This window comes from Tympanuchus pallidicinctus, unplaced genomic scaffold (genome assembly GCF_026119805.1).
Source record: "Tympanuchus pallidicinctus isolate F22 unplaced genomic scaffold, pur_lepc_1.0 scaffold13, whole genome shotgun sequence".
Taxonomy (NCBI): domain Eukaryota; kingdom Metazoa; phylum Chordata; class Aves; order Galliformes; family Phasianidae; genus Tympanuchus; species Tympanuchus pallidicinctus.
In genome coordinates this window covers 2,475,338-2,486,268 of record NW_026294648.1, presented here as the reverse complement: position 1 = coordinate 2,486,268, position 10,931 = coordinate 2,475,338, and the positions used below count along the sequence as shown (strand labels likewise).

General features: G+C 44.7%; 1 long non-coding RNA gene across 1 annotated transcript; it reads left to right on the top strand.

Annotated features, from left to right (window-relative positions):
• The first annotated feature begins 400 nt into the window (after nucleotides 1-400).
• Nucleotides 401-10,697, top strand: LOC128075962 (uncharacterized). The gene is made up of 3 exons (XR_008204170.1): nucleotides 401-561; nucleotides 8,571-8,693; nucleotides 9,689-10,697. It is a non-coding gene; the product is annotated as an uncharacterized LOC128075962 (long non-coding RNA).
• The last annotated feature ends 234 nt before the right edge of the window (nucleotides 10,698-10,931 follow it).

Genomic DNA, 10,931 nt, shown 5'->3' with positions numbered 1-10,931 from the left:
GGGAGACTGACCTGCCCCAAATCACAAAGAGAATTAGAAGGCGATGAAGAGGAATGTGTAAACTTGGGTGTTGTTGTGGATAGCTGACCTATATAGCAGGGGAGATAAAACCTTTTCTTTTTTGAAGGAAATCAGGTGTTAGATCTGAGCTTGTGGTGGTTCTGCCTGAGCACTGCAGAGACCCTGGGGAAGCAGAAGGGATTTGGAGCAGGTACAGTGTGGTGAACCACACTGAGAGCCTGAGCAGCTTGGGTGGAGCCTTCAGAACTGCTCTGAGCAATTTTAGCACTGGGATTTCTTCCTCTTGTTGGTATCTGAAGAGTAACAGGCCAATGAAACAACTGTGATTGCAGCTTTTATGAAAGTTCACTTTTTCTGGTAACTTTTCAGAGTTGCTGAAATTTTCACCAGGAGGTATTACTGAGCCATCGTGCCTGGGTCCTCTGCCCTCCTGTCTGTGCTGGAAGTCAGTGCTCCATCCTCTGAACCCTCTGTTATGATTATGCCTGGATGGTCATTGGGCCCCTGTTTTGTTTCTTGAAATCAACAGTGGAAGCAAAGGTGGGTGCTAGTAAAAATGCTCTTGCTTGCAACTTGGGTGACTAGTTCCAGTGTTAGCTCTTTATTAGGGAAAAGCAAAGAAAGTCAAAGACTGTCTGCCATCCTGCAACACCTCCTCAAGGAACTCCTCGACTGCCCTTTTTGCTCATTCGCTCTGGCTGCTTTTATGTTCACCTGTATGTACTCAAAGGATGAAAGAGCCCGTGGGACTGAGTGCTCGCTGCTGAAGCTGTTTTCTTCCAGGTGCTCTTCTCCACCTTGCTCTTTACCCTGCTGGAAGGGTCGCATACACAGTGATCAGAGCTGTGCAGAGCCACCTTCACGCCCATAAGCAAGCATTCTGTTTTCCTGTGGTAAAACACATTTCACAGCAAACTGCTCCCAGCAGAGAAGTGCAAGGAAGTGAACATGCCTGTGTACTTCCAGGGGTGCTTGCAGGCTCTGGCTTAGAGCAGAAAGCTGAGCAGGAGGCAGCCCCTGCGGCACAGGGGAAAGGGCTTGTTTTGGAGGAGGTGGCTGGAGAAATGCAGAGCAGCTGTCTGCTGGGTGGGAGGAAAGGGCTGAGCCTAGGTACGGGCATAGCTTGTCCTGGCACTTGTACACTGCTAGTGTGAACAGAAAGCAGCAGAATGAAGACTGCATGGTTGTGTTCAAGGCATTTTAGGTGACTTTGTTCACTTTCAAAAGCATTTTATTTATCTGCTTGATGCCCCTGAAATGCTTTCTCCCTTACTACATCAGCAACACTGGTGTGCTCTGGAAGCAGGCTGTGTAATGCCTAATGCATTCTGCCTGGGTTGAAGTGATTTTGGTCTCTGAAATGCTTCAGACTTTCAAGTGACTGCTACATGCAAGTTTGGGGTCAGCGTCTTCTCCATGTCTGCTCAGAGGGCAGATTTGTCTCAGAAGCCCCAGGCTTTTCTGTTCCTTGCTGTTGTCAGTGCCATCATTCTTTGGAATATGATGGCCTAGTGCTGTTTTTGACCACGTGTAGGTGTCATGAAGGATTTGTTTGCAGCTTCGCTGTAAAGGTTGTGTGGGACAGCAGGGACTGCTTCCCTTTGTTGGGGATGAAAGGTAAGTGCTCTCATTATCAAACATGCAGCACATCCTCACTGAACAGAGGCTGTGTCTGCTGGGAAGTTGAAAGGCAATGAGTTTGCATTAGACAAGTAAACTTGCAGTATGAATTCTCCGTCTGAGATCCCTGCAGCCTTCACGATGCAGTCCTCTGAGCCAGGACTGTCATGTACTACATGGCTGTGCAGCTTATCACACAGGGCTCTGCCTCAGCTGATGCCTCTAGACACCAGCATGAAATAAATATTAATAACACAGGAGCCTCCCTGCATACCATGTTGCAGTTTCAGATCCTCTTATTGATGCTTCTTTGTAGCTGAAGAAATAGTTGCAAAATCATCTTTCAAAGAAGTCTAGAGCAGAGAGTGAAAGGGACCAGAAGAGTCAGCTGAAATAATTACAAACAGAGGGGGACTGTCATTTGAGACAGTATTAAGCAAGATAAACCCCACTTAATTCTTAGAGCAGGCTAATGAACAGGGCTATGACAGAAGGATGTGTAATAATGAACAGCACGGAGAGGGTTAGTGGGGTTATTCCTCACTGTGTGTATTTTCAGCATGCTAAAGGGATGCAGAATGAAACTCGCAGGCGACAAACTTGAAGTGGACAAATGGATTCTTTTTATACTCTGTGCAAAACTTAACCTTGTAGGCCTTGCTTCTACAAGATCCTGTGTTGTTAGGAGGTGCACAGACAAACAGAAGTGGTCAGGATTTTACACGGTGCGTTATTTAAATCCATTCAGTTCATTTAAAAGCAATGTTAGTAGAAAGAAAAGAGGAAGCTTTGCTTCAGGTGCAGAAGCAAGCATCTTCCTTCAAAAAACCGTATAGAACATAAAGTGAAGGCTACACCAAGCAGAACATCTAGCTTTCCAAACTGTTTGTCTTTGTACGCATGGGAAGAAGAGGTGCTAAGCTGGGTGAAAGTTGATAAGACTGAAATTGCTTTGTAGGTTCAGAAAGGCTGGATTCTAAATAATTTGTTTCCAGGTTTTTCCTTGGAATCAGCTAGTTTGAGAAAGCAAGCTCACAGTCTTCTTCTGATGTAGAAGTTGCCATACTCTTTTCATCAGAGGAGATACCCACCATTAGATGGGAGCTGTATTAGGTTGTTTGTATTTGGGATATAGATGATGAAATTTTGATTCCTGAGGCAAAAAAAAAAAAAACCAACAACAAACAAACAAAAAAGCGAGGAGCTGCCTTTCCTTTTGTTCTGCTCGCATGGTGGAGTTGCTAAAGTTCACCCTGTGTTGGGAAGGAGCTGATCGGAAAATCTTTCCTGAAAGCAAAATGTACTGCATTAGGAGCTGTTTTGCTTTTATGATAGTCACTGCACTTGATGTTTATTTTTTGCTTTCTAGGACTTGCTAGAAGATTCTCATCACCAGAAAGAAAGTGATGGCAGTATTTAATGCATGCCATTTTTTACCTTTAGAAATTAGTGCAAGCAGGATAATGACTGCAAATTTAACTTTGTTCTAAAGTCGATTACATCTCTTTTGCACGCTTGATCTTATCTGTGGGGATTTCAGTCGTGCGTATCATCTAGTTATCTGACAGCACTGGGAGGTACCTGCGGCTCTGGAGCTGGAAGAACTGGATAGCGTTAGTGCTAGCCTGGCAAACAGAGATGAGTTTCATGTTAATGAACTAAAGTAGGTCGAGTTACTTGATGTGGTTTGTGTCAGCTCCTATAAACCCAGGACCAGATTCTGGTCTCAGTTACGTTAGTGCTGGCTCTGTTCAATAGATAGCAGTATTCATTTAGGCAGAACCATTGTTTCAGCTGTAAGTCCCTTTAGATGATGATTTTTGTGTGTTCAGTGACATGGACTATCAGTGTGAGACCTGGACAGCTGGCTGCCCTGTGTGGCAAGCAACTGCAGTCAGGAGCCTGGTGCTCTCTAGGGGGTCACTGACATCTCCAGCTTGGTGTGAGCTGCTCACAGGTCAGAAATCTCTGGTCCCATACCTGTTCTGTTGCTAAAGTAGCAGTTAGTGTGTAAGAAGGGCTGCACATTCTGACTGAATGTTGCATAGACCTTATTCCTCTCTTCTGGGATGTGTTTTGTAGTGGGTGTCAGAACCATTGGCACATCTGGTGAATTTAGCCTCTGTAGTGTTTGGTACTTAATTATTTCCAGTCGTGTAACACCTCTGTGTTACATGCAAATAATCTGTAAGGCAGCAGTTCATTTAGCTTCATCTCATTAATACAATTAAATTTGAGACAGCGGTCACAAATCGCTGCACAGCATCATAGAGTGCCTGGGCACGTGGTGCAACAGAAAGCTCCATTTCTCAGAGAGGGTTTGGGAGATCCAATGAAACTGAATCTTGTTCCTCTGGGGTCTTCTGATTCAATGGCTGAAATGTATGTGTAAACCAGACAGGAACTTGATTCTTCCAGCTTACGCCGAGTGGGAAAATACAGCTGCGTTAGAGGAGTATTTTACAACTAAATTTCGGCAGCAAGACTTCTTCAGTCCCACAGAGATCTCTGAACAGAAATTTACAGTGGTTTTTTTTTTTTTTAATGATTTTTTTTTAAATTTTTTTTTCTTCTTCCATTTGTAAGGGGAAAATACTCCCACAAGTGCTCAGGAAAATAAATGAGGAATCAGAAATGCCCAGTGTGGCATCCAGTTCTGCTTAGCTCTGAGCATGGGCATCTATTGAGTGAAGAAGGAAACAGAAATGACCAAAGTGTTTTCTTTGCAGTGCAAAGTGCAGAGGGACTCAGACTAACATGGACGTTATTTACCTTTTTAAATAGGATATGGAGTGACTTTCTTGCCTCGTTACAGCAGCTCAAGCACTTACACAAACTTGCTAAGCTGCTTAGAGAGAGAGTTGTTTGTCCAGGTAATGCTGCTTTCAGCGTGTTATGCTGTGAACAAAGCAGATGTTTGACTTCATGGAATTTGGGAATTTCTGGAGAAATTGCCTTTGGGAGAAATTTAAATAAATGATGGAGAGCTTCTGATTCTTTCTTTCCCTGCCTTTGTTTTCTCTATGCAGATGGGTCTATGCAACGCTAATAAGTGAGTCATTTAATTATGTAAAGCTGCTCCAGGTAAATGTTATTTACAGATGGCTGAAAAATTTTGAATTATACTCATTTGCTAAGTATAGCCTCATTCTCAGTGCAGAGATGTTGTTAGTCATCATCAAGGTAAGCTGCGGATTGTATATTCCTCTTTGCAGCTTTCTACCCATTTTGAGTGTTTACTTTCTTTGTGATTTTTAAATGGTAACCCTGCAGGCGCTGTGCACATAATTGAAGTAAGCAATCTGCTTGTTTATCCCTGTTTCCATTAATTAAATATGTGCAAGATAAATTTCCTACTGAAAAACATGAGATGACATGCATGGGGCCAAAGCTATGTTCTCTCAGGAGTCTGAGCTCCTAGCTTGTCCTCTAGGCTTACTGCAGGAGGATGGACTGGAAAGCAAATGCATGTGAATCTGCGGTGCTGTTCCTGGGCAATGTGAAAGGGTGCTTCAGCAGTTCCATCCTCTGAGCTCACAGCTGCCCTGTTGTGGCTCCTGGGTGCTCTTCTATAGGCAGATTTCATTTTTCCTGCTTCTCTCATTGCTGTCCCAGTGGCTTGAATCTTCACTTTCATAAATGCCAGAGGTGCAGCTGCTAACAGAATAGTTACTCCTGTCCCACAGCAGCACAGTAAGGCCCAGAGGTTCTGTTATTTGCCGAAGCATCTCTGTGGTCCCCAAAGGCAACTTCATTCAGAAGAGGCCTGCCTCTGCAGTGACTGCATACTGCAAGTGGACAAGTGGTCAGCTGTTGGGCTTAGCCAATAATCTGCCAGGAATGAAACTTCTTAGCAGTAAAATTGAAGAGATCTTTGTGTTACAGGCAAAAGCAAACTGTTTTCTGCCTGCCCAAAAATGAGAAGAAAGGAGAGGGAACAGGCTGTGCTGTAGGTGTGCAGAATTGCCAGTAAGTGGAGAAATTCGTAAGGGAATTGATCAGTGAAACGTGAGCTCTGGTCAAAGTCTTGGGGCAATTGTAAGTAAAACCTTTAGAATCAGAAAAAACCTGTGCTAATTTTTGAAGCTCTTGTGTTGCAGCCAGGCTGAACAAGGAGCCCCAAGGGCAGCAGTCCACAAGGGACACATAGAAAACGCAGGTTCCCTTCAAAAGGTAAGAAGGGAAAATTTGCACTACCTATTATCATCTGTGGTGTGTGTGGTGATGGCAGGAGCAGCAATTGCAGCAGAAACAAGGTGATTCCCAGTGCACAGGAGGATCTGCATCCCATACTCCTGTGGGAAGAAATAAGTGAACCTACTGTGAGGCGCTAGAAATTGATAGACCTGACTGTTGCCAACTTCTGTCAGCATTCTGCCCTGTTGTCAGCAGTGCAGTAGCAGATAAAAACTGTGCAGGGTGCTTTTCTTTACTGTGGGCTCAGAGTCCACCCTGTCTGGGTGTAAAGAGGAGTCCTGCCTGTGTAGGAGACCTTGGTGCCCCTAGGCAGAGCTGGGACCAAGTGCTCTGTCTGATCTGCCAACAGAAGCAGCTGAGCACGTATCTGTGTGCTTTATGAGATCAGGGCCCACCGCTTTGCTGAAAGGGATAAATAAGTGGTTCTTCAAAGCTAATGGCATCTCCTGTATGTGAGTACACTGTAGTCTCATTGCAATCCTCTGACAACCTCCCTGGTGTTGGGCTGGCCTTGCACACACTCGCAGCCATGAGCCATCTCGTGCAGCTCCCTGCCCAGCCTACACCCTGCATTCCTTTGCTGCTCTGAATCATTCTTCTTCCTCTTGCAGTTGCCTACCTGCAGTGATGGGTGTGTGCCCTTTTGCTCGTTGGGCGGCTGGCAGTAAATCATGTATTAGCTTTTTTCTTTTTTTCCATTTTACATCCAGGAGAGCTACTTTGATTAGTTTGAAGCAGAACAAAAGACCTATAAATGGGGAAAATCCTGAAGGCAGGTACTTTCCTGTAGACTTAATGTCAAGGCACACACAGTGGCTTTTACAGGGGCCGTTTAAAACTGTTATCCAGTGTATATTTTAAGGACAGAGACATAATTCAGTCTGATTGAGTGCCTGGGACGTTGATTCAGCAACGTTCTTACTCTACAATTTTTACTTTTAATAAACCTTGATCTGAGAAATTTTGGGAACTTCAGATATCGTGTTTGCTGCCCTTAGTGGATTACTTTTGCTGTCTGAGTAGTGATGGATTTGCAGTGACAATAAGGTAGAGGAATGGCAAGGTGTAGGAGGGGAGCAGTGGAACTGTCACTGCTGTTTGCTTACTCATCGTCTTCCCTTTTCACTGCGCTGTGTTATTTCCAATATTTCTCCTGGTGCTGATGGTTCCAGGGAAGGCCATGAGTCAGTGCCCTCAGACCTCTGCAGAGACCACGGCCCTGTCACAGTTTCTCTCTCAGAAATGGAGAAATGACAGTGACCTCTGAGGTACCCCCAACAGACACGGCATTGCCATTCTTGGGCACCTTGTCCAGGGATTTGAAGCGAGGATTTAGGAAGCAAATTGGACTAGAAATATATTTCAGAAAGCTGTCAATCGTCTGTTGCTTTTAAGTCAGGCTGCTGCTATTGAATGTGGTGCTGCAGCAGTCTTTAAAAGGAGCCTTTCTCACAGCATGTCTAAATTACCGTGCTTCCTTTTCCTGCCCCTGTTCCCACCTGCCCTCAGACACTCTCATGTTTGATGCAGTGTTTGCAGAGCTCAGTGCCTGGCCGCAGCTGCAGCCCTGCAGAGATGTGTTGCTGGGTTCGTTGCATGGTGTGGGGTGTTTTGGGGCAGCGCCTGCAGGCTCCTAATGAGCCCAGGGCTCTCTGATATGCTGACCACTGGCATCCTCCCAACACTTTTACACCCAGTGTGCATCTGCTCCCCCTCTCCTGGTCACAGGAGATGCTGACTGGCATTTCTCCCCGGGATGCACACTGTGCTCCGCATTCCAGTTTTTGTCACATTTGTTACCACCATTTTAGGCAACTGCTTTGACTTCTCCTCATGTTGTTCCCCAGCTCAGCAAAGAGCTCCCTGTTTTCTCCACCCCTTTTCCTGACTCCTGGGATGCATTCCCTCCTCAGGAAGTTTTGGGACATGGAATTTGCACTGCAGAGGGTATTACTTCACATTATACGGGTTGCCTGGAGTCAGTGCCATGGTTCTGCTGCTTGAGCTAAGGCTGCCTGCAATGTGCATGCTCCAAAGCTCTGGTTACTTAAATTCCAGGACAACTGACATATGTCTGCTCAGCTCAGGCAACTGCTGCTGTTCAGCGATTTCCAAATAGTGACTTCTATATTTTAGAGCTAATAAAGATGCCTGTGGCTGCGAGCAGTCTGATGGAGCAGCTCCGTGGCCATCAGAGGGAGGTGGAGGCTGGAGAGCACGGCCATCTGCGCCTGTGTGTCACAGACGTAGCTCCGCACTTGGCCTCTGCCTGCTTTCTGCCAGGGAATATTAATACTCAACAGAGGAATTAATCAAGGGGTGTCAGCGTGGATGTTCTGTTCCCATTAACACAGGGTGTAGCGCTACTGCGTTTGATATTTACAAGTACTGGCATTTTCTGCACAGGTGAGAAACCTTCACATCTGAAACACACCGAGCCATTTCCTAGAGAAATTGAAGCCAATTTTAGACTATTACCATGTTATCACAAGCCAGAAGCGCTGGCAATCAGAGGTGTTTTGAAGTCATTAGCTCCAGTTTCGTGACTCCAGTTTCACTGACTCGTTTTGTGTTTTTGTCTTTGGTTACATTCACTGCTGTTGAGGAAATGAACTCACTGACAGCTTGGAGGGCAGGACTGGCTTAGGCAGACTGGAACAAAACAGCACTCCAAAGTGCTGGTTCTAAAGCCACCGTGCAGTCTTTGAATCCATAAATGCTTCTCTTCACAGATGTCCTGGGAGAGGGGAATTCGTGCCCTTAGAATAGCTGCATGGATGAAACAGAGGATGAAAAAGCTTGAACACAAATGTCTTGATAATAAACACAAATGTGTTTATTGCCATGTATTAAAGGTAAGAATGGAAAAATGACTTTGGCATGCTTTTGCTTTGTTTGCTGCTACTCCCCTGCATGGCAGGCTAGCCCTGGCTCTGGCTTCATTTGAAGGCCAGTTATCTTTTTGGGAAGCATCAGAGACTCGGACTGTCATATACCATTTAACCTTGAACTTTACATTTCAGTAATGGCGCTGGTCAACTTGAGAAGGAGATGCTTCCTTATGGTCTGACGTGGGCAGTTAGGCCCGATGTAAGATTTCTCTACCCGTGAATGCAGACGTAAACGAGGCTGGAGGTTGATTATGGTTATTTTCACCACGTTCCTCCCCTGCTCTGAAACTCCATTTCATTTTGATCTGAAACATTTTTCTTTTCCTTTTGCCGACTGACCTGGAAAATCCATTGTTCAACTGAATCTAAGCTACCCCAAATACAGAGCTTCTGTCCAGAGAAGTAATTTGTTTTTTTTGCCATCAGTCCATTTGTTATACCCCTTCTCTTCATTGCTATGATTTGCTCTGTTCTGTGGCCTTAGATGTGATAATCTGAGCAGAACAGAACTGCAAAAGGGGAAGATTTTTATGGCCCAATTTAAAACTTTTATTTGCTGCAAACACAGAAAAGGAAACAAAGCGCCTCTTAATTTCTTCTTTTCTAGAAGCACCAGCAAAAAAAAAAAGAAAAAGGAGATGGGAAAGAAAATATGTAATAGAAAAACATAAAGCTCAGCACCAGTACTTGTTGATTTCTAGGTTTTATTTCCTTTTTATTTTTTAAATGAGGATTTTCAAACCATCCACTTGCAGAAATTTGCATTTTATGAGGAAAAAGTTGCAAAATATGATGAGATCGTTGTAGGTAACTTACCTCTTCTTCCTCAGCTTGTGGCATCTAAAACTAACTGTGCTTGTCATCTTCTCAGTAATTTCTTATCATTGAAGTTAAAATATAATCTAAGCTTGCACCAAATGAGTTGTTCTGAGATGAGTTTGCCAAACTCTGTATTGCAGTGGGATTTCTGCAATTACAATAAGATGCTGCCAAAGAAGAATGATCTGTGGAATACAAGTGAATGCAGTGCTGATGAGCATCCCGAAGTCCCACAGGAGGTTAGAAAGAGCACAACTTGCATTCTGCTTTTTACCTCTGTTTTTATCTCACAGCTGAGAGGGGATGACAGCAGGAGAAGCGAGGGGCTGATGGAGGGCTTCTCTCTGCTGTAGGGTGTTCTTGCTGCTTGCTGATTGCCTGTGTGGCTGCGTCCAGCCTGGAGGGCTGCAAAGAGAGTTTGCATGTCACCGCGTGGTAATTATTTCTACTCCTCTCCCGCTTTTTCCTAATTGATTATTGGTTCTCCCTGCAAAGTGAAAGTGAAACAGACAAAGGAGGCATTTGTCTTTGTCTTGTCTGAGATATTCCCGACGGGCAGTGAAAGCATTTCCACTGTCTGTTGGTGGATTTTGCTCTCCCTCTCAACAAACTCTTCTGCACATGAAAAAAAAGCTCCATCTGAGCAGTTCTACTAACAAGCTTCTTGGCTGCTGGCTGGATTAAGGCGAAGTTAGGCTTTGTCTGATCTTAATTAATCCCAGGCAGTGCTTCTATTTCTGCTGTTGGCCGGTCAAGAGAGGCGGGTGGATAGCCAGTATGCTCTGACTACATCATGCCGTGCCTGCTGCATGAAGATGTTACCTGTGCTGTAAACCTGTCACGTTATTCTTTGGAGAAGGGAATTCTTATTTTCTAATCCATATACTTACACAAAGCAGTTACTCCTCTTACATGCGAAGTGCTTCATAATCTCATCTTCAGCCTTCAAGCATAAAAGCAGGAAAGTTATCCTATTCCATACTTAACTACTTGTGAGTATTGTTGGTACCAAATATGATTACTACGTGGAAGATTACCTTGCGGTTATCTTTCTCTTGGAATAATGCAGGAAGAATGTCAGATACAAAATGATTTTGGAAGTTTTGAAGCAGCATTTACTGCTACTTTATACTGCGTGCGACTTCAGACAGCAGCAGCGACGTTACTGGGTGAGTCCCTCCAACCACAGGGAATTGGCACCCTATTAAACCTCACTCTCAGCAGAGCTGAACTGGAAATGTTACAGCACAGCCCTGTTTTTATCTCCTGACAAGCAGTGATCAGAACCGTGTTGCCACAGCCAGGCAGGGTTCTCCCCTTGTCTGTTTACACCCTCTGCACTGAATCCTTCATCCGGTCTCATCCACCCACTGATGCCCTCCT